Raw genomic sequence first — 27,297 nt, 5'->3', positions numbered from 1 at the left:
TATGGGTGGAAACTAGAGATATTATCAAGGAAAAATGTGCAAAGACTATTCCTGTAGCCAAAAAAAAAGAAAAACCTCGATGGATGTCTGAGGAAACTCTTAAAATTGCCAGATAGACGAGAAGCAAAAGTAGAAGGTGACAGAAATAGAATCAAATAGGCTGAACATCAAGAAAACAAAAGTAATGATTACAGGAGAATTACACAACTTTAAGGTTGACAATGAGGAAATTAAAATTGTTCAAGACTTTCTATTCCTTGGCTCCACCATCAACCAAAAGGGAGACTGCAGCCAAGAAATCAGAAGGAGATTGAGACTGGAAAGGGCAGCCATGAAGGAGCTAAAAATATTTTTGAAGTGTAAAGATGTGTCACTGGCCACCAAGACTAGATTAATTCAAGCCATCGTATTCCCTATTACTATGTATGGGTGTGAAAGCTGGACAGTGAAGAAAGCTGATAGGAAGAAAATAGATTCCTTTGAAATGTGGTGTTGGAGGAGAGGGTTACGGATTCTGTGGACTGCCAAAAATACAAATCAGTGGGTTTTAGATCAAATCAAGCCTGAACTGACCCTAGAAGCTAAAATGACTAAACTGAGGCTATCGTATTTTGTCACATCATGAGACGACAAGAGTCACTGGAAAAGACAGTCATGCTAGGAAAAGTGGAGGGCAGCACGAAAAGAGGAAGACCCAACAAGAGATGGATTGACTCAATAAAGGAAGCCACAGCCTTCAATTTGCAAGATCTGAGCAAGGCTGTCAAAGATAGGACATTCTGGAGAACTTTCATTCATAAGGTTGCCATGAGTCAGAAGAGACTTGACAGCACTTAACACACACACAAAGTAGCTAAATTCTCTCATCTTGTTGAAAAGTACTACTGTTCTACAATTCCCCCCCCCCCCAGTGGTTAGGGCAATTTGGACAACATAAAACAAACTATGGAGCAGGGGTTTCCAACCTTTTTGAGCCTGTGGGCACTTTTACAATTCCTACTCTGTAAAAAATATAATTATTTTAAATTTGAGAAGATGGGTGACCCAAGACAGGCAGCAAAGATATATGTGCAAACAATCATATTGTTTGGGTTTGTGTGGGTCATTACCTAAGTGATAGGAATACAAACTCTGAAAAATGCACCCTGCACTCTCCCAGAAGGGGGAGAGAAATAGCCCAAGGAACAAGTGCCTCAGAGCTAACTGGCAAGAACCCAGGCAAGAGACCAGCTGTCTTGGAGCAGGCTAGGCATGAGGACTGCGTGTCATCAGGAAAAAATCTTATGCTAATTGTCCAGGAAAACAAGCCAAAGTCAGACTAAGAATCTGTAGTATGATGGCATTGCAGATACTAAAAGCATAAAGGTGAATGGACTCTAAAGGAGTGTTTGATTTAGAGGTGGGTTGAAGACTGCTGAAGGTGAGACTTAGCCAGTGAAGCTGCCCAGAGAAATTCTGTACATTGCGCTTCTGCCATTAAAACAAACAATTGTTACTTTTGCGTAGAGTTCCTGTCTCCTTTGTCTATGTAGGTGACAGCTTGTTGCAGTGGTGGCTGAGTCCTTGGAACAACTTATATTACCTTGTGCCAAGGTGCTGGATTAGATGGGTTTTTCCCCCCCCTGTGATTTTATAGCAATGTGAATGCCTAGCTCAGTAGTAGGAGACAAGTAAGACTTATGTGGATCCACCTTGTGTATGACTTTTATTATGTATGACTTTTATTATGTATGACTTTTATTATGCTTTTTTTGATTGTTCCTGGATTGATGGGAAACTATTTAGTCTGCAATGTTAATAAAATTTAATAATAATTTTTAAAAATTGTGTTCTGTCATAGCATTTTCTTTTTCAAAACTGACTAAATGCTTTTGGTCCACACTGAAGAGCTTACTTCTGTGCTGAGTAGCAGCAACAGAGTTTTTAAAAGAGGAAACTACAGCTTGGATCCATCCGAGCAGGGGGTCTCCAATGTGGCGTGCCTGTGAGCACCGTGGCACCTGCCAACACCTTTCCTGGCCCCCTAGTGTTTTTAGAAAGTGGGAGAGGCCAGGTGAGATGTTGCCCAGCTCATGTGAAAGGGATAGCCATGTTAGATGCCTGCAAAAAGGAAGACAGAGACTGCCAGTTGAGGGCTTCTTAACTAGCTCTATATTCTTACATTTTGTGGTTGGATCTGCACCAGGAGCAGCATTTAAGAGCAGGCATTTCAGGCTGCAGTGGGAGGAGTCCCCAACCTTTTTGAGCCTGTGCAGATCTTTGAAATTCAGTCACAGTGTGGTAGATGAAACGACAAAAGAGCTGCTGTAGAGTGGTAAGCTGCAGTACTGCAGTCCACGACCTGAGTTCGATCCTAACGGAAGTTGGTTTCAGGTAGGCAGCTGAAGGTTGACTCAGCCTTCCATCCTTCCCAGGTCGGTAAAATGAGTACCCAGCTTGCTGGGGGTAAAGGGAAGATGACCGGGGAAGGCACTGGCAAACCACCCTGTAAACAAAGTCTGCCTAGTAAACATCAGGATGTGACGTCACCCCATGGGTCAGGAATGACCCGGTGCTTGCACAGGGGACCTTTACCTTTTTAGAAGATGTCCACAGGCGCACTAGCACCTGCAGGCTATGTGTTGGGGAACCCAGTATATAGTGTTTGGACTACTTGTTTTAAGGTGTTACAAGTAGTTTTTGATGTCTGTGTTTTTAAAAACTATTTTGCAAACTAGACATTCCCTTTCCATACTTGGGAAATTAGAGGCTGCTTCAGATGGCCAAATCATCTGTCATCCAGTATCTGGGGCAAAATATAACAGTAATTGTAGTCAGCTTTTTAGCCATTAGGCATATCCAAATGAAGGCCATGTTGTGCTATGTGTTCTGTGTTCATGAAGACTCTGTGGAATTCACTGAAGCTCAGAGAATATGCCATAGCAATATTTTCTGAGACTTTCTGTAACAGTGCACAGAGAGCCAGAATGGTGTAGAGGTTAGAGTGCCAGGCTAGGATCTGGTATAGTAACGTTCAAAGCCCCTCACTCTGCCATTGAAGCTTCCTGGGAAAATTTGGCCCATTCATTCTCTCTCTCAGCTAACCTGTCTCATAGGATTGTTGTCTGGAGGGTCCACATTGGGTCCCCAATGAAGAGCAAAGGGAGGGGTATAAATAGTAACAACTGTACTCATCACCACATGTCTGCTCAAGTAGTAAAATCTTGGCATGAGAGCAATCAAGGCAGCTTCAGGAACCCCAACATCAATTTTTCCTCATGGCCCAGTTTAATAACCAACTGCAGTAACAGTTCGTTAATCACTTGTGCACTACCACCCTAAAGATTTCATACTGTGGATACACCTATGCCAAACTGGTTGCTCAACTCCAGGTATGCTGAAGGCCTTCTTCTACAGAGTGAGGGCAATCCTTTCTTGGACTGGGACTTCATAGCATGTCATTGTGTTCTTATGATACAGCTGATCTTGCTTGCCTATGTAGTTGAGACAGGAGACATGCCTTCATCTCTAGTCATTTCCTTCATTGTTTTCTGACAGCAATGTGGTGTCGTCTCTCAAAATGTTAATGTTCCTTCCACCCATTTTCACTCCACCTTCATCTAAATCTAATCCAGTTTTCCTTATATGTTCTGCATATAGACTGAACAGATAGGGAGATGATATACATCCCTGTCTGACACCTTTGTCAGTTGGAAACCATTCTGTTTCCCCATATTTTGTCCTAACAGTAGCTTCTTGTCCAGAGTACAGGTTGAGCATCAAAACAATCAGATGCTTTATTTTAAAACCAACCATAGCTTTTCGATTCACACAGTAGAAACTTTTTCTGTAATCTTTAAAATGCAAACTGATTTTCTTCTGAAATTCTCTGGTATTCTCCAATAACCATTTTCTGAATCCAGCTTGAACATCTGGAATTTCTCATTTCATGTGGCAAGAGTTTTTGTTGTACATTTTTGAGCATCACTTTGCTTGCATGGAAAGCATGAGAATTAACAGTGGTGATACCCCAGAACCTCAACATGCCTGGAGCCTATGAAGCCAAAAGGTGTAAGCAGATTACATCTTGGATCAAACAAGAGAATCATATCTGGAATTAAATGCAATAAAATTCCATCTCAAAAGTGTAGAATTCTGTGGGAAACCATTACACCCCTCCACTTAAGCCTCGTCTGATGACCTCATGGGATATCCCCACACTCAGACCAAAATGAATTGCTGGTGCGTATGAGACAATTTGACATTCCAAGCCACTCAAGGATATTGAGAATAATGCAGAACTGCCTAGTAAACCAATCAAGCCATTAATCAGCAAGATAGCTTCTTCTCCTGCCTCATTAGCATCCTCCCTCAGAATGACTCAATGGAAAAAAATGTTTCTACCACAAAGGCAAATTTGAGGTATAATAAGGACTCTGTTTTAGCCCACCAAGTTAGGTTAATTTTTGCCTTGGAACAGTGCCTCTATCAACACAACTCTCACCAACACTCATCTTTGAAGATCAGTCATCATATAGATCTTGCTCACTCACTGTCTTCCCTGTCCCAGCCATCCCCTCTCTCTGACCAGTTGCCACACATCTTCACCTCTGGCTCTCTTGCCCACTCTCCCCTCTCTTCTGCTCTCTTTCCACCTGCAATGCACCCCCCCCCGCTTCTCCCCCAACCAGCTCCTGGACATCATGGCTCTTCAATCCTGCTTCACCCTCCTCAATCTGTTGTTCCTGAAGGTTCCAAACTTTCATTCTGCTCCACTTTGCCCTACCCCCTTTCTTTTGGCTCTGACCCTGATTCTTCCCTCCCTGATCTTTCTGGTCAGCTTGACCCCCATTTATCACTTCCAGTGTAATGTTGTTTTGCTTTAACTTGAACTATGTTTTCTGTAAAGATACTTAATTCCATGGTGGGGGAGCTGCAACAGGAAAAAACAGCATGTTTTATTATGGAAATCTTGTTTTTAAAAGCAGGTGGGTACTACCCTGTTTGGGGTGCAAGAGGGAGTGGAAAGCCATCCACATCTGATTCCTTTGTGGGAGGAAGGGTAAGAGGAAAAAGCCAAGCACTGCCAAAAATGTGGGTACCGAAGACCGGTACTCAGTTCAGCTAGCTCTGATTGGACAAGAGGAAGGTTCTTGAGAAACCTTGAATTCAGGGTTCAAGAACCCCCACTGAGAACTCAGTCAAAACATGGGCTAAGGAATTAAAAGCTCAGAGACTATAGCTGAGAAGAAGAAAGATTTCCAGCTATAGAGAGGCTTGTGTGTCAATAAAGGGAATTTACTAAGATGTGGTTAAGAATAGGACACAGTCAGTTGCTGTAAGAAACTCTAGTAAATATCTGAGAGAGAAAAAGAGAAGAAATTTGCTGTTAAACTGAGCAGTGTATCTATGAAGATCACTCGTGTGCATATCTGGAAAATTGAGAGGACAGTTTTTCCCCCAAAATTAAACCGAAAAGCTTCAAATGCTTTCACTTTTTTTCACAGTGACTCATAAATTGCAATGATCAGATATGCCCAATAAGTGAATAGGCAGAGCTGGAAGGCAAACTAATTTCATTAAAAAAACCAAACTAAAAAATACTCTATGATGTACTAATGTCTAGACAAAACTGGCAGCATATAAAAGACGCAGTGCAAAAATCTATTCAATAAACGTACTACAAATATCACTTTTATGTAACCATACACATGTATTCACACTAACATATACAAGACATGCTATTACAACATTTCTAAACTAATTATAACTCCTTCGTTTTTCCAGGGAAGTGAAAAAAAGGTTCACAGCCATGTAGAAGAGTCTTCACAAAAAGCGATTTCGTTAGGGAGTCCCAGGTGAGTCCAATATGCAAAAGTAGCAGTTAAGAGTTTCTGTAACACTCTTTATCTTTATCCACAGAAAGTGTGTATTAGAGACAGAAGACGACTTGGCAGCCTGTTGCGCTGCACCTGCAGGGAGTTCCTGGCTTTTTCAATTCTCCTCTACAAATACAACATTTGATAAACTTCTATGTCAAAAGAGAATCACAGAACTTACATTACATATTATCAGTCAAAAGTCAAACATCACCCAGTGTAAAAATAAGCTACACTCATAAGATCCTCAGATCTGTAACATTTTACTGCTTCTCCATCGCCAGAATTCTGGTCAAAAGTAGCTGTAATCACAGTGATATTTGTAGTACGTTTGTTGAATAGATTTCTGCACTGCTTATTTTATATGCTGCCAGTTTTGTCTAAACTCATTTCATAAACATTCCACAGTGATATAATGTTTTCTAGCACCACAGGGAAAAAAAACCCAACAGTATTGTGACAGTATTGTATACTGCTACAGTATAATGATGCAAAGCAAAAAGTAACCTCAATTTGCTCCTCAAATTCCTGGATTGGGGGCTTCATGAGAGCCATTTGTAATGCAGCATTTGCAACAATGGAGTCCTTCCCCATAAATTATTCCCATACAAGGTGTCACTCTTTCCTTAGTCTTGCCTTGAAACGAAACTGCACAAGCCCCTGAAGCTAAAGATCAGAATCTACAAACACTACTGGTACTGCAATCAAGCTTTTAACAGTGCTCCCCTAAACTCAGTTTCTAAACACAAGATCCATAAGATATACTACATGAAGGAACAGCTGTGTACTGTGTTAACATCCTGTAGAAGGAACACCCAAAATCCAAAAATGAAGCAAATAAGCTCTATAGCTATATGGTACCTACATACTTCTCTGAAAACAATTCTTGATTCCTGTCATGTCCCTTTAATATGACAATGAAATCTATTCCATAAAAGTAGTTACAAGGCAAGATGGTAACCACAGCAGTCAGAAGCTGGGGGCCCTTTTAGTTTGTTTAAGGGCACTCCATCTCCAAGATGGGCCAACTGACCATGGAGGAGCTAAAACCAAGACTTTGAAGCCAATGAAGGGAAAGTCAGAGTATCTAGTAAATAAGTAGGAAATTTTGAATAGGAGTATGTTTAGTTACTGTTCCCATGAGGGTGATTGTGGGGGAGGAGTACCTTGAGAAAACATCTTAAAAGAAGGGGGAAACCTTCTTGGGGAAGAACTGATGACACTATAATTACTTTTAGTAAACACAGTCAACCAGAACATTAAACCATAACATTCAAGTAGGTGCAGGTGACAGACGTTCACATAAAGGAGACCTGGAAACTAATTGGCTCTGAAATTATGGCACTGTACATACCACATAGTTGCTGTTAAAATTAAGGCACCAAATTATGTCAGAAGAAGAGCAAGTTGGTGCAGATACATCAATATTGATCTCTCAGTCGTGGTTAAGAGATCAGGACCACACACCCTCTTCCTGTAATTCTTTATGTACTTGAGGGCTTCCATGACTTTTCCAGGGCAAAAGGGTACTTTAGACACTGAAGTAGTGTAATGTGAACCTCCCTATAAGGGAAACATGCCTTTTAAAATGGAAATGAAGGGTCTCTTTGCCTGTGCCAAAGCAATATACTAACCACTAAATCGCAGGGCTACATTGAGATGGCTATTCTCTGCAATAACCAGCCTCTATAGATTATGGCCCAGTTTATTTATTTCTAGATGGCAACTGAAAATCTTGTATCCCAGCTAAAAATCACTGATGCTCACCTTTTAAAATTTGTATTTAAATTTTTTATTTAAAATCAATCTAACCATTCTTGAAAGTAGTAAATGTGAAAGAATCACTATGATACAAAATATACTTGCATATGTAAACGAAATCAAACCAATACATACACATCATTTCTTCTTTCTGAAGATTAAAAAGATAAAATACAATTTCTGATATTCTCACCAAAGCACTTACTCACACAACCCACATCTGAGAAATTCAGGGGTATTTTGGGTGTGGCTATCTTATATAGACTCAAGTACGTAAAACCCATTTGACCGTACCAAAATCTTCCAGCTTGTCACTTCCAATGGAATGAGTGAGTGCTTCTCTGAGCTTAGCAGAATTTTCCCATAGAAATGCATGTATGAAAACTGTGAACTACTAAATCAACTTGTTCAGAGATGTTTCTGGGCATCTATCCATCGGATCTCTTCTCTGAAGGATGGAACTGAGAACATAGCTGAGAAAGTAAAAATTTGTGCATGTTTTGCAAATTTGCAAATTTGAAAATCAAAGCAAATTGTCAGGCCTGCTGTTTGTTCGATCAATACCTCTAACAGTCAAGGGTCTGCTTTACTTGAAGAAGGACCTTCTGAAGGTTAGGTGCTCTCCTGCCCACAATCCCTGGAGGCAGGATGTAAATTGCTTCTTTTGTCTCCAAGTGACAAACCAACCTTGCAAGCTAGTACCAAGACCTAGCAAGAAAGTGCTGACACAGACATTATAAAATGGGGGGAGTGCTGGGAGCCAGCGTGGTGTAGTGGTTAAGAGCGGTGGTTTGGGGAGGAGGACTCTGGGAGAACCGGGTTTGATTTCCCACTCCTCCACATGAGCAGTGGAGGCTAATTTAGTGAACTGGATTTGTTTCCCCGCTCCTACACATGAAGCCAGCTGGGTAGCCTTGAGCTAGTCTTATAGCTCTCTCAGCCTCACCCACCTCACAGGGTGTCTGTTGTGGGGAGGGGAAGGGAAGGTGATTATAAACGGGTTTGATTCTTCCTTAAGTGGTAGAGAAAGTCGGCATATAAAAACCAACTCTTCTTCTTCAGTGGGGAGGCAGTGCCCACCATTCTCCGTTAGGAGACTTCCATAGCTAATGTAGCTCATCACAGATTGTGTTTTATCAAAAATGAACTGTGTCTTTGTAGGAGAAGCTACTCACAAATAGAATATAGTACACAGGAAATGTAGAATGTAGAACAGTCTTGGGCAACAGAGACAAGTATAAACTGGAACAATACATTCAGAGATGAACAGTAGACAATATAAAAAACTGGACTGGCATTGATTCCCCACCCCCGGGATCTGAATTCTCTGAAGAATCAGGGTGGATCCAGAATAGGGATGTGAATTTGAATACTTCTCATCTGAATATATATCCAGAAAAACACCATATCTGCGTTTTTTTATATATATTTGAGTATTTGGGATACTAGTAAATTAGTCCCGAAACACTCTGGAAATATTTGGGGCTGGCATTATAAGGCTCCCAGCACTTTTTTTTCCATTTTACAATGTCTCTGTCAGCACCTTCTTGCTAAGTCTTGGTACTGGCTTGCAAGGTTGGTGACTTGGATTGTCTGCTTTGACATTGTTTCAATTAGACTTGCCACAAAGGCCCATGTTTCTGCTGGGAGTCTCTGGTTTGACACTGGTTCTGTTGAGCATGTTGGTTCTCTTTGCAATTGGAGGCTTTTGGCCAGTAGTTGCTTGTGTGTTTGGCTACTGGCTTCTTTGCCCTGGAGAAATCATGGAAACAATGGAGTCAAGTAGGATGGTTGGGGCACCTTATTCAGGGGCCTGTAGAATGGAACCTTGATTACTTACTGTGGGGGTTCCTTCTGCTTTGGGGCCAAAGGGCATCTTGCAACTTTGGGTGATTTCCACTGTGTGGCCAGGGAGGCAGGACCAAATCTTCACTTCCTGTCTTCCTGGGCGGGAAAAGCCCAGAAGCCCAGTTTTGTACTTCCCAAACTAATATATAGCCAGGAAAAGGAAACCATAAATTCCCTCTGAATATGAATACTGAAACAGTACTGGGAGACCAAATAACCCAGAATACCAGCATTTGTGCCCTTCCTCAAATCCAAAAAATATTGTGTGTGTTTTTCATGTCCACATTCCTACCCAAAGTGTTCTCTTCTTCAAGACAAAGGAACCTTCATGGCAAGTCCAAGTTTCCACTTTCACTTGGAGAGGAAGACACTCTGATGCCTGGGCTATTTACCCAACAGCATGCCCAAAATTAGGTAGGAGAAAAGAATGCCAGCCAGTCAGATAAGCAGAGGAAACAGAACACTTAGTGAAGCACATGTCACCCAAATGCTGCATCAACCTAGGCAATGGAATCTATTTTATAATGTATGTGGAAGCCAAAGCCCCTGTATCAGCTTTCTGATCAGAGCCCTGGCATTGAAAGCTGCAGAAGTGGCTGTACTTCTGACTGAATTGTGATGCCCACTAGTGCCTGAAAACCTTCAGAAGAGAATGCCAGAGTGATACCGCTTAGTAATCCACCTGCTTAGGGTTGTCTTAGACACTCTTTTCTTCCTCACTACCAGATGGTAAGCCACAAGCAGGCTATCCAGTTTTGAGAAAGGTGTGGTGCGTCTGATTTAGATACACAGTTCTGGTCCAAGGAGTGCCACTTCTTTTCTCTTGGGTAAGAAGATTTAGGGCAGAAAGATGGCAGACTGATCTCCTGTGATCAATGGAAGACCAAATTGACTTTGGGCATAAAGGTGAGATCAGAATGCAGAACCACTTTTCCTTGTGGAAAACACAGACTCCTTTGGCTATGGACAGTGCTCCCAATTTCAAAGCTCTTCTGGCTGAAGTTGCTGGCTCCAGGAAAAGCACCTTGGGCTAAGGAATTTTGTTGAAACCTCCCTCAGAGGCTCACAGGGTGTTGGAGTCAGGCCTTGTAAGACTACTTATAGTCACCAAGAAGGGAAACAGTGGGAAGATGAGATAGGTAGTCCCCTTTAAAAATGACTTAATCCTAGAATCTCGAGACTCTGGATATTCTTCCACTGGAGGCAAGAAGGATGCTAGGGAGGCTACTTGCTTGTGCAGGGTATTAGGTGTTATAGAATAGTCCATCCTGGAGGAAGGGCAATGCCTGAGTTAAGCTTGACTCTACTAGGTCACAGCCCTTGAGTCTATGTCACCTAACATATGCTTTCCAGGAGCAGTTGTATATCATAGAGGTAGGCTTCTCCCTGGATGCTAGTGTACTAGAAGCATGTTCAGAGAATGCTTTATCCATCAGAGATTTCTGCTCAATCTTAGACTGAGCCATTCAGGATTCAAACAAGCTCTCAGGCCCTGGATCAGCATGTCTGGAGAGAAAGGCAGTTACCTTGGAAGTTGCGTCAATGAAACCTAGAGATTTGGGAACCAGGGTCTCAGTGGTTAAACTGAGGAATCAATTCTGCCTTTTCCACTTCAGCTTGTTTATGACTTATGGAATTAAAGGAACAATAAAGTAAAGAAGTCCCAACGGAGATAGTGATGTTAAGAGCATCCACTCCCTCTGTCTAAGTTCACAGTTATCTGATGAAGGATCTTGGAGGTGTGGAGTTCTGGGGAACAGCAAAGAGGTCTAAGTGGTTGACTGAATAAGGGAATTAGAAGCTGGAACAGTGAGTTGCTGGATTCCCATTCCCCTCCATACAGGAGTCTGCGACTTAGCCAGTCCACCTGTATGTTGATCTCAAACAGATCAGGCTGGTTTCCACCCATGCCATAAATGTTGCTGCCTCTTACTGAAGCTTGAAGGACCTAGTAGTTCCCCCTGTCAGTTCACATGGGCTTTTGCCACTGTATTATACATCTTGACGAAGATGTTGAGATGATGAATCTGATTCCTGAAAAAGTTGAGTACTACATGACTAGCCCTTAATCCCAAGAAAAAGATGCTGGAGAGGTTCTCTGACTGGCACAAGCTTCCTGGACATGTCTGATGGAGCAGTGAATCACCCATCCCCCCAGGCTGGCATCAGTAGTGATCTTTTTTCCTCTACCTGTGAATGGCGATAGATGATTGGAGGGTCTGGGATATTGTTTCGGGGGGGAGGGGTCTTTTTGCCTACTGGTCATGCCTCCTGTTCAGAAGTGGAGGCCAGTTGGCTGGAGGCACCATTGCTTTCTGTTTTGTTACCCTCTCCATAACAAATCCAGCTCTCATAATTTCTTCCCTCAACTGGGTTTGGGTGGAAGAAATGGGTTACAGGAGCAATACTAAAAAAACACAACAGATTTCACGCAGTTGATGTCATCAACTATCTGAACCATTCTTTTCACTTCAGTATTTAAACCATAGAATTAGAAAATACTAATGGGACTAAATGGTACAACTCTCCACACAGCCCCTCCAGAACTCTGTATGACGTTGTCAAAGCAGGGATTGTCTTTTCTATATTGCACCTAATACCAGAGTGTATTTATCTGTGAGTTGGTGCAATGATTTGCAATATCAAGGATTTCCACGATGAACTCATTCATTGTAACAGTATAAAACCAGTGCCGGGCTACCAAACCCCCAGTCTAAGTAAATTTCTAGTTTTCAGATGCCTGCATTTTTCTCCCTCCATCGCAGTCTTCAAGCAGATTCAGATATCTGAGTCAGTTTAACCGCACTGCTCCATTTACTTGTCAGCACTTAAAGAGCAATCTTCAACTAAAACCACTGGCTCTCGTTAGGACTAAGATTCACATACCTGAACTTACCTTGTATTTAAAGCACACAAACAGCTTTAACAAGCCATCTTAATTGTAGAATGAAAAATTATGTTGGCTTTCAAGAGAAAGCTGAACTGGAAAAATGAGACCAACTGAATGTTTTTCTTGGCACTTTGGCAATGGCATACTTATATGGTCTATCATTCCTTCCCATGTTTTATTTAAATCTAAACATATGCTCAGAGAAAAATACCTTGAGAAAGTAGAATTTGAAACAAGAGATCATATCTTTTGCACAGAGGCAAGAAATCCTAAGTAAAATAACCATGAACCTGAAAAAAACATACACAAAAAGGTTTAGAAAAGAAGAATGTTTACCCATGAGCTGGATCCAGAGCTATTGCTCTTGGCTGGTCAAGGTCTTGCCAAAAGAGAACTTTTCTAGATGTTCCATTGAGATTAGCAACTTCTATCCTGTTAGTTTCAGAATCTGTCCAGTACAATTTTTTCCCAATCCAGTCACATGCCAGTCCATCTGGGGAAACCAGACCCGAAACGATGACATTCTGTACCACATTACCACTTTGGTTAAAATATGTCTGTTTGATGGCCTCTTCGCTCACATCTGTCCAGTATATGACACCTTGGGAGCACAGGAAGTCAACTGCAGCAGCATCCTCCAAACCACTGACAACGATAGTAGACTCCACTCCTCCAGCATCCACCAGTCTGACATCTCGTCTGTTAGCAAAAAGCAACAGAGGAGAAGCTGTGGAAGGAAAAAAACCACAATGTTATAGAAGGGTAATATCTTCCTATCTGTCAATGTTTTCTTTAAAAAGTAGAGCTGTGATAGTAAACACTGTAAAACGGCTGTGGTTTTGCAAGCACTGGATCTGGTGTCTGATAACAAGGATTTAAATACAAAAAATAAAGCAAACTTTACATTTTACTAAATACTAGAGGTGTATTTTGGAGGTATTAATCAATCAAAAGGTAGATGACTAATCATCTAAAAATTTTAACTAGTTGTCAGCCGCAGTGTTAAACGATATGCACGTTAATAAAGTAGAAGTGACAATTTTGAAAAATACAGATCTACAGGTTGCTGAAGTTCCACATCTTTTGGTTTAAAAAAATATTAAGAACCCAACAGAACATCACCTCCCCTAAGCATACTAGCCTGTACAACATGGGTACCGATTAGAATGGTTATCTTCAATTAGATAACATTATAGTTATGTAAAACAAGTTTATAACCCATAATTAGACTGCTTCCTACACAGAACAGAAGTGACACTAATGTAATTAAGTAAATAGAATTCCTGTGTTCCAGAAGAGGGCACTAACTACAGCAAACAACAAAAATTCCCTTCAGGACCTACCCAGTTCTACAGCTTTCCAATGTAATTTAGCACAGAACTGGTCTCTGCCAAATTATTTGTCATTTCAAGCTTTGTACATCAATTCCACAAGTTTTAGCAACAGCTGCTAGATAGGCTCCCTAAGAACAAGTTGATATTTCAGACTCCTGAATGCATACAAAGTAATGATGCTGCAAATTTTACAGCAAACCTGCTCAGCAGTCAAACACGCCCTGTTCAGCACTCAAGATCAGTCTGCAAACCACTCAAGAATATGTTCACTTTGCACTGAGTAATTTGAGCAGCTGTGGAACAGGTTTGCAGGTGCTCTGTTGGTCAGAAGACAACTTTTAGCTCATCAAGGGATTCAGCTGGGAATGAGATTCTGATCTTCCAACACTTCCCTGTATCCTAGCCTTGCAGTGGGGAGAATCAGAAGCAGACTCCCAGCTGATGAGGGAATCAGCCAGGAATCAGCTTCTGATCCACCTCCCCTCTCCAGCCTGGAGTTGGAGGGTGATAAAAGCAATCAGCATCTTATCTCTTTGCCCTACAACAGGGGTGGGGAACTTAAGGCCTGGAGGCCATTTAAGGCCAGCAAAATAATTTGGTCTGGCCCTTTGTGGGTCCTGGCAGATCTCTAGCTCAGAAGAATCTAAGACTGGTGATCCGCCCCCTCCCACGGACAGGAGTAGCCTCTATTCAAGGCGGATGTGAGTTTGTTTTGCCGAGAGAAGGAACCTTTTCCCCCCCTTGCAGAAGAGTCCTTAGCTATGGAGCTGCTAGGACGGCCCAAGAAACTGTGTTAACCCTTTCCCACCCGGGACGTGGAGAAACGTATTCCCTCTGTACTACAAGAGGGCACCCATCTTGCAGATGACCTCCTCCTCCAGAGCGAGAACAGACTGATACCAATACCTTATTCACTTAGTCAAGGGCATAACAAATCAGAAGCTCATGTTTAGGATTTATAGGATACCGTGTCTTGACAAGGTCGACCCTAGTTACCAAAGGCAAACTTAAATACACAGGACTCAAAGATTCTTTTTCATTTTTAGGACTTTTGAAAATGCTTCTTCTTATACAGTTCCAAGACAGTCGTCTCATTGGCAAATACACAGCCCAGATTATGCTGAGATTTTACACCAGTTTAGCACACAGAGGGTATCGTGAAAGGAACAATCTTAGATATCTATGAGATAGTGGGTGGACAGGAGACACAGCAGTGAACTCTTAACTACAAAAGCCTAGTACAAATGACACTGATAAACTATGTACTTATTATTCATTTTATATGCTTTTGGAGATGACACACTTTTCAGAAGCAACCTCACAGGACAAAAATTAAAACAAAACAGCCTCTCACAGCTAAGATGCATGGAATTGTGCTGTTTAACTTAACGATTTTACACAATGGTGTTACTGCTAGTTGAGAGTGGTCAAGACTGCAGCTTCCCTCAGGCGGAGGGAGCTTCCTTCAGTATTTGGAATATGACTGCTTAAGAAAACATCTTTAACTGCTTTGCACGCTGCGCCCAGCCCAGCTCATTGGCAGCTACTACTGTAGAGCACCTGAAATCCATTGATCAACAACTTCAAAAGATAGATTAAATGTTGAATTTCATACAACGAACCTTCATATATAACCCGAGTTTAAACTTGTCAAATACAGTCCTCTAAAGAATGGGAAAGCACTCCTTTCATCCTCCCCCCCTTTTCTTTTTAAAAGGTGAATTCCCACACAAAAGCACCCAGTGGCATAGCTAGTTGCTTCCCCTTTGCCCCCTTGAATCAAACAAAAAAAATGTAGGTGGGCACTTAATTTATACAACAGATCAGGTAATCTGAACGCCTATTCTTTCATCAGTCACACATGTAAACCTCTGAATATGGCAAGTCACTTTTGAACTGTTTAAATCTTTTGGAAGTACATCTTAGACAGAACTCATAAACCTATGGTTCAATTCATACATCATGAACAAACCACAGCTTGTTCAAGGACATAAACCAGGATAATTATTGGGCTTGCTTACTCTCCTCTTCTTCTACTGCCCCTGTGCTGAGATGGAAGACAGAAGTCAAACCAGCTTCAATTAGGTGTGAGGTCCCAAAAGGGCACTGCCTTAAAAGAGGATGCTTCTTGCCCAGTAACTGGAATGCTTAAACGGGACTATACTGTGATTAAGAATCCAGGTTAATGGGAAAAAATATAACCTTAGTTTATTAAGGTGTTCACATTCAGATGTCACAATAAATTAAGTCAGCTGAAGACTCTCTTCAATTCTGGTGTGTCACACAAGGAAAGAATGGAGGCAGAGTGTGAACCTAAAAATTAACCAGTTTCATGTAAGTCACAAATAATATCCAGTTTGTTGGTGATATCTAAATTGAGACTAGTGTGATTTACAAACTGACAAAAGGTGGCGTGCAACAATGACTCACATGAGAAGGAAATCCTATCCCACCCCTGCCGGCCCCACTTCTCCCTCCAGTTCCACATTAAAATCTCCCTCCCTTTGTTCTGGTCCCAGCAAGCCACTGACCCATTGAACTATTTTTCTCCCATTTCATCTTGTCCCCTGCTTCCTTCTCCACTGTCTTCTTGGGCTGTTTCTTCTCTCCCTGCTCTGTTCCCCTAGCTCCCTCCCCACCTTCCAGCTCTATTCCGGCTTTGCCTTCTCCCATTCACTTCCTACTCATTGCTCATTGCTGGTGCTACTCCCCCGTCTTTCTGGCTTGGCAAATCAGACTTTCACAATGGCAGATGCTTCATTTGGAAGACTGTGGAATTCCCTCCCCAGGGAGATTCATTTGTCCCCCTCTATCACTGTCTTCTGCCAGCAGGTGAGGACTTTTCTGTTCAGCTTTCCCTCTGTGACCCTTATTGACCTTAATGTTTATTTGCTTTTGTGTCTCTCTGTGACCTGTATTGGCCTTCTTAATTTTTATGTGCTTTTGTGTGCGCACACGCACACAGTTTGTGTTTTGTTGAATTGTTTTATACATATACACTGTAAAATCTGCTTTAATGTTTCAGCTGTTCACCACCTCTGGGACGCTGAAGTGGATGAAAAGGCATAATTAAAATGTTTTAAATAAATAATAATAAATGATGTGGTGGATTGCTGTGACAATTCAAAAAAGGCAACCAAGGTATTTACAAGGGGATCTTGCAAAAGTCCGCCTATGAAGGAAATGTTCTGTGCTTATTTATCTTTTCATATTGTTCTGCAAGCCTGGAAGTTTCCCCTGGTTTGCAGAAAACTTTACCCTAGCTCTGGGCCAACTCAAGGGTTTTTGGTACCCAGGGCAAACTGGGAGCCAGCCACACACACACACACCCAGCACCACAAGCCAGGCACCCCATGCAACAAGTGGGGCGCATGCAGAGCCAATGCCGTTGTGAAGCGAGTGGGTACACAGCCATTGTAAGCCAAGCTGGCTCTTCCTCCTTCCAGGGGTGGGGGAGGGGAGGCCAAGGCACAAGCTGAGTGGGCATGGGTCTGAGCGAGTACACAGCTACTGGCTTGGCATCCCTCCATATCTGGGATAGGCTGGCACCCTAGGAAATCACCCAGAAATGCCTAATGGGTGGCCTGCCCATGCCTGGGGAGTCCCATTCTGTGAAGTTTTGATTACACATTGGGGAAATCCACAGCTACTGTGTTAGAATAGCATCGGTACTAGAAATTTTCTAAACTACAGCCTCCTTTAATAGATTTTTCATATTCTCGATCTCCCACATCCACAAAGCCAGCTGCTGAATTTATAGTAAATAAAGGGTATAATCATAGCTTCTACCTCACTAATGTCACTGTAATGTTGAACTGGCTGCAAAATACTTTATAATCTGTTAGCAAAAATTACTACAGCAATGTAGACACAAAGAATAATGTTCACATATGGTGGAAGATATAGTATTAGAGGCAATCCTTCAATGGGACTTCAGCACACAAGATATCTTCTATTTCATCATATTTTCTAATCATTTCCCTTCTAAATTCAGATGAAAAAAATATTACTACCATGCAAGCAGTTTCATTCACACATTTTATTCTGTACATAAGCAATGTCTGACATCTTAAGAATTTTTTTTTTTGCTTTAAGTCTTGTAAGAATGATTTATACATAGACATTGCAGAGTAGTGGTCAGTATTTGATTTTACCCCTACTTTAAAAGTCTATATTTTAAGGTAGTTACTATGCACAACTATCGCTGCCATGCCCACATCTCAACATATGAATTTTTAGTGTCTTCATGTATGCGTAACATTACCCTGGGTAGCACTCTGTTAAGTAGTTAAGACAGCCTCTATTACTTCAAGAGAACATCTCAAGAGATTACTCAAGTTGATACACACACAATTCAGACTGAACCAATCCAAGACTAAAATAGATCTAACTGGCTAACCCAAGCACCAATTTATATGTTCAATAAAATCAACCGGTAAAATTTTCCAGAACAATATGTGCTTACAAGTAGGGTTGCCAGCTCCAGATTGGGAAATACCTAGAGATTAAGGGGGTGGAGCCTGAAAAGGGCAGGGTTTGGAGAGGGCAGGGACTTCAATGCCATAGAGTCCAATTGCCAAAGGGGCCATTTTCTCCAGGGGAACTGATCTCTGTCGCCTGGAGATCAGTTGTAATAGTGGGAGATCTCCAGCCACCACCTAGAGGTTGGCAACCCTAACTACAAGTGAGAGGTTGCACAGTTGGCTGTTTCTCATGAAAAAAACTCCCTGTACATTAAAGGCACCCCCTATGGGGGTGGGGCATAATCTTCCTAGCTAAAGCATGAAGTGGTGCAGTCAGAAACAAAAACTTAATCAACGGACCCAACAAGCCTGACCTAAACTTAATCAACGGACCCAACAAGCCTGACCTAAGAATTACTAATACTAGCAAGGTATCAAATTTATGTAAAAGAAGGGCTGCAAGTTACTTAGTGTTAAGTACTTTTAGCAACCCAACCCCCTGAAGGTCATAACTCCTACTGCAAGTAATCCAAGGTCACCCAGCAAGGTCCATAACAGAGTCAAACAGAGTCATCACCCCAGCCCAGCATTCTGTCCACAAGTCAAGAGAACCTCTCACCCAAATCCTGCTGGAAACGGGTAGGAAAACAGCCCCCCAAATAGTTCAATGAATTGAACATAGTACAACAAACTAGGATACCTCCTGTAGGTCAAGAAGTGGTCATGCAAGAATACAAAAGCCATAAGCCAGAAAGAACACAGGCCATACTACGAAGAAGAGAAAACCATTTGAACAAGGGAAGCTTTACAACTGAAATGTACTCATCTTCTCAGCAATAGAACTTTTCCATGTCCGAATGGTCCGAAGTTTATCTTCTCATGGCTAGGCACCAGTAAAAGTAACCCCAACTCATTCTTCCCTCCACTCCATCACAAGCATCATCTTCTTCAAATTGGAATACATAAGAAAAATTGGGCAGCTATTCGTTGTGCATTTTGCTTTCAATAGTAAAATACTGTATATTTTTTAAAGAATTGTAAAAGTTAAATTTTCTGTACTGCGTAGGTTAAGTTTTTTGCACTAATTATAGGGTTTCAGAAACCAGAGAGATTTATTTCAGAATCCTGGTTTTACTTGGCAGGCTAAAGTTTGTTACTGCTAACATTATTATTTACAACGAAATATAGCACTCTGATTATATACTATTTCATTTCATTTGGACAAACTTGCTTTATTTCCCTGAAGAGACTAAAGTCAAAATGATACTTAGTTGAACACCAAAAATCCTACCTGTTTTCTGACAGTAGGGGTAAAAGGTGATTTATAAAAGCACAAACCAGTGAAGGTTAACCAGCCTTATTGTATGCCTGCAGAAAACACAAGTGAAACAAGCAAAAGACTATACCCGGGACAACTGTTGAATCTTTAAGTTGCTCCTGAATTCATGTTTTGTTCTACTAATGTGCAGTTCTACACACTGCCTTAGAATAGAAAAGTTTTTCTTCCAATCTGACCTTTCATTTTCCTTCACAGAAGCTACACAATTTATCAATATGCAGCTGTATCTCTCAGTACTGTTTGTGAACATTCCATTTCAGCAGTCTCTAAGCCTAAAGTCATTTAGTTATACCAGGGCAGAACAACCTTACGCCTCATATCTTTGTTCCATCAACTGATTAGGTCAAAAATCAAATACCTGCAAAATGCACAAGGTAGTCAAGTAGCAGATGTGGTTTTGACAAGTTTAATTTCAGCAGAAAATGACGGGGTTCACATATGAAGGATCTTCCTGAAACCTCTTAAAATCATCCTGCTCCCTTTGCAATGAGTGCATCAATATATTGGGGGGCCTACTCTCTCTTTTGTTCAATTTAACCTTCAGCTTTGCAGTACTGAAGAGCTTCACTACACTGACACTTTGATATCAAAACAGGAGTAATTAACAAACATACAGTTAACAGGCATACAGTAGGAGTTCAACTGGAGTAGAAAGCTGGAGTGTGTGTGTGTGTGTGTGTGTGTGTGTGTGTGTGTAGCACACACTCTTCCATTGCCTAGGACATTGATTCTTAACAGGGGTCATATGGCTCCCCTGGGGGTGATCTGCAAATGGGGTGGGCTAAACAGGGGGTATTAAGACTTTGGGAAGCACTCTTCCCCCCGTTCAGCAGCTTCTGACAGCCTATGAAGGAGACTGATTTTGTACTGTTCATCCCACCCTGACGATGTCCCAGATTTCTCCCCAGGTCCCTTTAAAGGTTGCATACATCAAACAGGGCTCAAGCCCAACATTAGGGAGTTTGCTGATGGCTATCAGGTACAAGGGTATTCTTGAATGTTTGTCTGAGATCAGTGTACCCTAAGCGTGCATACACACACACACACACACAAATTTAAAGTTGTTCTTTCTGGAGCTCTACTTTTTATGCTCACCATACCCAATTAGCATTGAGTAATATGACAAACTGTGGGGAAAATGGGGGGACGGACACATGTAGGATCTATTATGTATGGCTAACAAAACATCTATAGGCCCTTGCTGTTGTAACAGGGATAAACTGAATACTGCAATCAACACGGTGAAACTGAAATTCCTAGCTTTACAAGTATTGAACATTATGACCAGGACTTACCAAAAAGATCTTGGTGAAATCGTAAGTGAACTTATTTAGCATCAGGAGCCACCTTTTATTTAGTATACACAATTATACTGTATCTGATTAAGATGGCATGAATAATAAGCCTAAAACCAAACAAGCACCACCTCAGGCTGCCATTTGTGCAGTTCAATTCAACATCCTCCAGTGGACATGACAACGCAAATATTTTCTTAATTTTTTGTTTGTTTATAGTCCTCTTTCACTCTGGGGCTGATATGCCCCACACCATTTAAAAAACCTCATAAAAAGCAGAACACTGTACATTTTCTTTTTAAATAATGCAAATGACAACTCCAATGTCTTCCATTTCACTTACATGCCTTGGAATTTGCCACAACACATTGTTATGGCTGCATCATTGATATCAGCATGTTTCAGATATATTGTCTCACTTATTTGTTCCTCCTAGATAAACATAAGCAGAACTCGACAAGAACTAGAGGTAGGCATGCTTCCTTTATTTTGTTGGTCCTTGAATTCATAGCAGGATGTAATTTTTAATAGATAACCCCTGCTTTTGTTAACAGAACACCTAGTGTTCACGTAGGAAGCCTGAAAAGTATCAAAGTATTGTACACTGAAGGCACAGACACTACAGGTTTATGCTGAGGTCACATAGTCTCTGTGCCATTACTTTAATGAGCAGATTACATTGACAAGGAGGCATCAAAGGTCACACCCAGGCTCTTGACGGCAGGCAAAGGTGTTAACTGCCCGGCATCCAGAGCCGGGAGCCGGCACCCCACCCCAGAGCCACCCCGGCTGAGCCACAGGACCTCCGTCTTCAATGGATTCAATTTTAGCCAATTCTTCTCAACCAGTCACAGCATCCAAGCACCTGCCCAGTGTGTCCGGGGCAGTCCAGATGGCTGTCCATCAACAGGTAAAGCTGGGTGTCATGAGCGTACTAGTGACATCCCAGCCTGAAACTCCTGACAATCTGGGTGAAGGGTTGCATATAGATGTTAAACAACATCGGGGAGAGGATCGTCCCTTGGGGAGCCCCACACACCAAAGGGTGCTGCTGCAATACCTCTTCCCCAAATGCTACCCTTTGTCCCTGACTCTGGAGAAAGGAGCGCAGCCCATTGAAGGGCTGATCCCCAGATCCCGATGTCGGCAAGGCGGTGGTCTAGAAGATCATGATCAACCATGTCGAAAGCTGCTGACTAATCTAAAAGAATCAGCAGCCCCAACCCGCCCTGATCCAAATATGCCCCCCAAATACGTCTTGCCCCACCTCTAAACATGCACTTGGGTTTTGTGCAAGTTGCCTGGGACTGGTCAATTGAATGCCAGTCAGCTGCTACTTCTTTTTTGCTTTTTTTCCTCTTCTCTTTTTATGTCTACAGTGCCAAATATGCCTTAGGATTAAATGGGGCTGTGTGAAGTAGGGAAACTGCAGAAAAATGAATGCCTAACGTCACTCTGCTTGGTATCTGGTTTTAATCTGGTTGTGAGACCAGAGCCCTGTAGGATTTAGTTCTGCAGGGCCTGTAAAACTGAGATGTTCCACAGGGCCTATGGTTGAGGGCAGCAACGGCTTCCATCCTCCCTACCCCTTCCTCCTTTACTTGAGCTTCAAATTGGGAATCCTGATTGCTTTCCCTGGACTTGCCTCAGTCCTGTGCCTGATAAATGGGTGCCAATTGATTTGATAACAGAAATTTTGGTTTTAAATTTAAATCGAACTATTGATAAATTGAACTATTATATATCAAATATTTCCTTGGGACAAAAACGGGACATTGAGATGGCAAAAACGGGACAGGGGTTACATGACATTCTGTATTTGTGAAAAAGCAAGACGATAAAAAAAGTTTCATTACATAAACATATTACGCTTACCGTTGGGCGCCATTAGCCTATTTACAACTCTTCACCTGCTGTCCTTTCAGCAGCAGATATCTGCTGATTCTAGTCTGATGGTCTGTTTTCACTCCTTTTTGGCTCTCCTGACTTGCTCCCTGTTGCTGCACGCAGGAAGGACTTCGATAGCCCTGCTATCATGGCTAGCTGTTAAGCACCAGCAGCACCTTTCCCTTCCTTCTCCCTTCTTCCTGCCTTCACGTTCTTGGCATGGGGAGGTGGAGCTAAGCTCCGGGTAGTGTAGCCCGATTCATCCACCTAGCTAGCGTAGTCTGCCCTGTCCCCCACCTGGTGGAATAGCCTCCCAAATGAGATCAGGGACCTGTGGGACCTAAAGGAGTTCCACAGGGCCTGTAAGACAGAGCTTTTCCGCCGGGCTTATGGTTGAGGATAGCTATGGTTTTTCAACTAGTGCTAGCCTCTATTCTCCCCCTCTTTTATAACATCTTTAGCTAGTTGACTACTAGACCGGGGGACTTTTGCCACTGGCGTGCCCTTGTTGGCCCTGCCTACTGGAGACACCACTGAGTTGCGCCATTTAGGTACTTATGTACCAGCATATTCTGATTTTAGTAACTGTTTGATAGACCGATATAGATATGGATATAGATGGGGCTATTATTATTACTATACAAATGGTTTTTAATTGTATTTATTGAATTTAATGTGTTTACTTTTGTTGCCAGTCACTCTGAGCCCGGCTTTGTTGGGGAGACTGGCATAGGAGAATGAATAAAGGGAGCGCGTGTATAGGCTTTGGGTTCGCTACTGTGAGGTAAGTATATGCAGTGCTCAAGTAACATAAGGAGATCACTGAGGCAGGATTTGAACAGAAAACAACAAGGAAGATTTATTTATTTACAGGATAGTCTCAAGGAATAGAGCAGCAGCACAAGTCTCCAGGCTGGCAAAGGAGAAACCTGGCTGAGACACATAAATTTAAATTAGTTATGGCTTTAGAGCACTGGTTCCCAACCAGGGGCCCATGGACCCCCAGGGGTCCGCGAGAACTAAATTAAGGTCTGCGAAACAAAGCTATAAACCCATAATAAATTAATATTTTCAATTAAAAGTTCTCTATTATAAAATATATATATTCAAATATAATTCTAAGTTTAATGTTTAACTAACAGTTATGATTAAAGTTTATTTTCAAATTCCCGGAATTTTTATTTTGAACCTTGGGGTCCCTGCACCGAACAAAAAAGTCCTAGTGGTCCCTGGTCAAAAAAAGGTTGGGAACCACTGCTTTAGAGAGAATTTTTCTTTTAACGCTTTCAGACACAAACAGGCTATTACTGATTTAGCCAACTAGGTTGAATCCCCTCAGACGCACTCAGGATTCCACCCACATCAGCCTGCCCTTTCCCCAAAGTCAGACTAAATGGTACAAGATCTGCTCATCCCCAGAGATAGGCCTTATGATGCTGGAAGAGCACTCCTGTGGGCTACTCTGAGGGGCTATTTTTCCTTTTGAGGGCAAGACAGCCTCCTATCCATCACAACATGCTATAACATAACTGATAAGACATTATTAAAGAGCTCAGTGTTTTCAATGGTACAAAGTTTAGGTTGATACCCAAATACACTGGTAGTCCGAATGTGACTACGAGACTGTTCCTATCCAAATAATAATATACTTCCTTTTATTTACTGCACACTTGTTTTCTTTTGCCTACTGCACATTTGTTTTCTAATTTCAACTTTTATTTTTTCCTACATCTCAAATGTCAAAAAATTAAGATATATATGCTAATGTAGCACAGGGTGCAGCAATGTGCAGCTCTCTCTCTCTCTTTAGAATTGGGTTTTGCAGTTTTGCTTGTAGAAAACTAAGGCATTTAGAATAATTTTGTAAATACGTCAAAGAGTGCAAAAGTATAGGCTGTGTTAAAACAGTAAAATAAGTTTAGACTTAATAGAAAAGCAAGCAAAAAAAGTTGTTTCCCCAACAAAAAAAAATCATTTCCCCCCCCTTTTTCCAGAACATTTTACATCTAACAGCTCATTCCTGAGCCTGGGAGCTGAATGTGCTTAGGAGGAGACCAGCCCCCTATGCTGGCATCCGCGCCACTTGCACGGTGCAAAGTGGCATGGATGCCAGCGTAGTGCCACTCGCAGTGGCACCCCAGGACTGACGCGGCAGCGCTGCCCATTGACTCTGGCTTGGCTTCCTGCCGGCATCCTATGGGTGCAAGTGTTTGCGGCGGCGGCATCGGGGAGGCTTTCTTGGGGTGTTCCAGGGGAGGATTCTGCTCACTTATGAATGTTCAAGAATTTGAGCTACAGATGAAAGATGTCACCCTTTATCATGTCAGCCATACCTTAACACAGAACTCAAATGAAGGAAAAGTGTTCTCCTTTAGTACAGCCCTCCCACTTCAGCTTTATCACAAGTCTACCATTTTCACCTTTATGAAGAAGTGAGCTGTGTCTCACGAAAACGCATACCTTGCCAGAAATTTTGTTAGTCTTTAAGGTGCTACTGGACTCTTGCTCTTTTCTACCTTTCTCAATTATCTATGCACTTGATAAACACTGTGGAGCAACAAGCTTGTGTAGATCAATTTGACAAAAGCTCACTTTGATACTACTGTTAACAGAATACTCTATTATAAAGCAAAGAAAAACATGCTGGAAAAGGGGGAGTTTGTGGCCGTAAACTTTGGATATAATTTATTTCTGGCCTCTGTAACTTTTTGAGCAATGTTCTCTATTTCAGATTAATTTCTGTTCCAACTATGTATATTGTATATTCACTACAGATGGTAAAGTCCATGTATCTTGCCAACTTTCCTGACACCCAGTGAAGTTTCTAAAGTCAGCAGAACCAACATCTGGAACTGGAAACAACAGTGATCAGAAACAAGCATACCTTTGTGAAAGGTTTTATTTACTGAAGTCCTATAATATTTTTGCAAGTTTTCCATTATAACTAAACCATTTAATTTATTAATTTTCAAACTTTCCTACCACAGAGTCTACTACTACTGGCTAAACAACTGTCTTTCCCCCATACTCCAAAATTTAAGAAGGAGTCCAATGAATACTTTTTGCTTTCTTTGCATATTTATAGTACCTGGAACCTTTTAAATAAGAATGACTTGAACATTTGTTGCTGCATAAACCAAAAGGCATTCAAAAGGTGTGTTTTTTAAAATCTTTCATACTGATGATATAACAAGTCAATGGTTTTATACAGGCACACAATCTAGAAATGTAGTAGACCACATATAAATTTGAGACAGGCTTGCAGGGAAACACACACCTAAATCTGGTTTCAAAACAAGCCTACAGATGTGGTCACATGAACTGGTGGAGGGAACCACACCCATCATGTATAGACAGCTTCAAATACCCATGTGTATTTTAATAAGTATGCCATCTGGTGATGCTGAAGCTGGATTGTTTTGTTAATCCATATTTTGACTCCCCCCACCCATCACTCACTTTGGCTAGGACTTATTGCAATACCATATTTCAGTGGTATTCAGTGGTCAGGAAACATAGGAGATCTCATGAGATTTAAACTCTGAAAATAATCTTAAAATATCATGTGAAAATTAAGTAAAAAGATATATAGCTATCTAATAGAATTTCTATATATTTTTCCCATTTATATAATTCCTCTGAAAAACCTAAAGGTACAAAGTAGAAAAGCAGTCCTTTAAAACACAGATTGGGGAATTAGAAATTGAAGAGGGGCCTTGATAGAGGTTTATAAAATTCTGCATATGATAGGGAAAAGTTCTCTGTCTGCTTTCTCTATGTCTCCCATAATACTAGAACTCAGGGGCACCCAACAAAGTTGAGAGGCATTAGATTCAGAACAACAGATAATTATTTAACTGTGGAATTCATACCAGTAGATGGCCTTAAAACAGAACTGAGCAGATTCATGGAGGATAGGTCTATCAATGGCTACCAGCTATGACATCTAAAGGGAATCTTCCCATCCAGAGGCAGCAAACTACTGAATACCAGTGCTAGAAAGCAACATCTGTGGGAAACAATGGCCTCCATGACCTGCTTATTCATTCTTCAGGGCAACTGTTTGATCACTGGTTTATGGCTGGCTTCTCCTCCTGCAGCAGCTATTCTGTGGCTGCACCCACCACTCTGTGTCAGAATCCCAAAGGTGCCCACAGGCTCAAAACGTTTGGGGACTCCTGTCCTAAAAGCTTCTAAGGATGGTGCTCTCCTCAGACAGAGCGTTCCACAAGGTGGGAGGCACTACTCAGGCCATGCTAAATGGGCAACCTTAAGCACAGAACAACAGCTAGAGGGTCATAACTGATTTACTAGGAGATAGGAGATAGATGATCATTCAGATACGTGGGTCCTGGGCAATGAAGAGGTTCAGAAGTCACAACCAGCACACTGAATTCAACTCTGAAGCAAACCAGCAGACAATGCACCTGTTTTAAAATAGGCAAGGTATGTTCCCAACAGGCTGCCGCATTCTGAATCAGTTGAAGACCACCTGCACACTGCAAGAGCAGCCCCATGTACAGAGTGTTACCGTAGTCCAACCATATGATTACATAAGAAAAAATAGCATGCACAACAAGAAGCTGAAGAATACAAGTGTGTAGTGGGAGTTTCAGATTGCC

General features: G+C 41.7%; 1 protein-coding gene across 1 annotated transcript in view; it reads right to left on the bottom strand.

The window, feature by feature from the left end:
* Positions 1-27,297, bottom strand: part of LRP5 (LDL receptor related protein 5) — a 150,830-nt gene that overhangs the window by 100,439 nt on the left and 23,094 nt on the right. Inside the window, exon 2 of the mRNA XM_056851004.1 lies at positions 12,694-13,084. The gene's annotated coding sequence lies outside the window, so the exon portion shown is untranslated. The remainder of the gene's footprint in view (positions 1-12,693; positions 13,085-27,297) is intronic.

This window comes from Euleptes europaea, chromosome 6 (genome assembly GCF_029931775.1).
Source record: "Euleptes europaea isolate rEulEur1 chromosome 6, rEulEur1.hap1, whole genome shotgun sequence".
Lineage (NCBI taxonomy): Eukaryota > Metazoa > Chordata > Lepidosauria > Squamata > Sphaerodactylidae > Euleptes > Euleptes europaea.
This window is presented reverse-complemented; position numbering and strand designations above follow the sequence as displayed.